Genomic DNA, 2,033 nt, shown 5'->3' on the forward strand with positions numbered 1-2,033 from the left:
TTTTCTTGGCATACAGACTTTCAAAGTAGTCTCTGATGATCTTTTGAATTTCTTTGGTTTCCATTGTGATATCTCCATTTTTATTTCTGATTCGGTTTATTAGTTTTCTCTCTCTCTGTTTCTTTGTGAGTGTTGCTAGTGGTTTATCTATCTTGTTTATTTTCTCAAAGAACCAGCCCTTGGTTTCATTGATCTTTCGGATTGTTTCTTAGGTTTCCATGTCGTTGATTTCTGCTCTAAGTTTTATGATCTCTTTCCTTCTGCCCGATGTAGGCTCCTTTTCTTGATCCTTTTATAAGAACTTGAGCTGTGAAATAAGTTGCTTAAGTGCATCTTTTCTTCCATCCGTAGATATGCTTGCAGAGCTATGAATTTTCCCCTTAATAGGGGTTTAGCTGCATCCCATAAGCTCTGGTAGTTCGTGTCTTCGTTCTCATTTGTTTCCAGGTATCATTTGATTTCTTCCTTGACGTCCTTCCTGACCCACACATTGTTCAGCAGTGACTTGTTTAGTTTCCAGGTGTTCAATTTGGTTGTCCGTGTCTGTGTGTGATTCACATCTATCCTCAGTGCATCATGGTCTGAAAAGATTGTTGATACTCTTTCTATCTTCCTGATTCTATTGAGGTATGTTTTGTGGCCTAGCACATAGTCGATTTTGGAAAATGTTCCAGGAGCACTGGAGAAGAAAGTGTATTCTTTCTTTGGGGCGTGTAAAGCCCTGTATAGGTCTATAAGTCCTTTCTCTTCTATTTCTTCATTCAAAGCCAATGTTTCCTTGCTGAGTTTTGTTCTTCTTGATCTATCCAGAGGTGATAAGGTGATGTTGAAGTCTCCATTTACTATTGTGTTGCTAGCACTGTCCTCTTTAAAATCTGTTAGCAGTTGTTTTAAGTATCTAGCTGCTCCTTCATTAGGTACTTATACATTTAAGAGTATGATTTCTTCCTGTTGTATGTATCCCTTGATGAAGAGAAAGTGGCCTTCGCTGTCCCTTCTAATCTTTTTCAGCCTGACATTAATGTTGTCGGATACTAGTGTGGCCATCCCAGCTTTTGTGAAGGAGCTGTTTGCTTGCAGGATTGTTTTCCATCCTTTCACTTTGAATCTGTGTTTGCTCTGATTGTTCAGATGAGTTTCTTGTAGAACGCAGAATGCTGGTTTCAGTTTCTGGATCCATTTTGCCACTCTGTGTCTCTTAGTAGGTGCATTTAGACATTGACATTAAGGGAGAGTATTGTCATAGGGTTTTGTGCCATCTTCCTGTAGGAGTTGTTTGTGTTTACACGTGTTTTTCTTCTTTTCTTACAGGAGCCCCTTTAGTTCTTCTTTTAGATTTGGTTTTGAGTGTATGAAGTTGCTTAGTTTGTGTTTATCTAAAAAGTGGTGTATCGTTCCATCGAATTTGAGTGAGAGTTTTGCTGAATAGAGTATTCTCGGTGAGGCGTTCATTTCTTTGAATTTTTTCACTATATACAACCATTGACTTCGGTTTTGAGGGTTTCCACTGATAGGTCTGCTGTGAATCTAAGGGGTTCTCCTTTGTATGTAATTTCCTTCTTTGACCTTGCTGCTTGTAATATTGTCTCTGTCCACAGCATCCATCGTTCTGACTATGATATGCTTGGAGTGTTTTTTCTGGGGTCTCCTTAAGCTGGTACCCTTCTGGCTCCTTGGATCTGGATGTCGGCTTTCCTTAACTCTGGGAACTTTTCAGCAATGGTTTCTTTTACTCTAGCTTTTTCATTGGGGTTGTTTCCCTGTCCTTTTGGTACTCCAATGATTCTAATGTTGTTCATCTTGTTGTCATTCCCTTGGTCTCTGATTCTCCTTAGAGCCATTTTGAGGTCTTTTGCTATTGCTTGTTCTTCCCAGTGGGATTTCTGTTGCTCACCTTCAAGCTCGCTGATCCTAACTTCAGCTGCACTTATCCTATTGCTATGGGCACTTACTAACTTTTTAATTTCATCCACTGAATCCTTTATTTGTGAATCTTCTTTTTGTAGCTTTTTAAAATTCTGTTCTCTTTTCTT

This window comes from Sorex fumeus, unplaced genomic scaffold (genome assembly GCF_029834395.1).
Source record: "Sorex fumeus unplaced genomic scaffold, SorFum_2.1 ptg000070l, whole genome shotgun sequence".
NCBI classification, from domain to species: Eukaryota; Metazoa; Chordata; class Mammalia; order Eulipotyphla; family Soricidae; genus Sorex; species Sorex fumeus.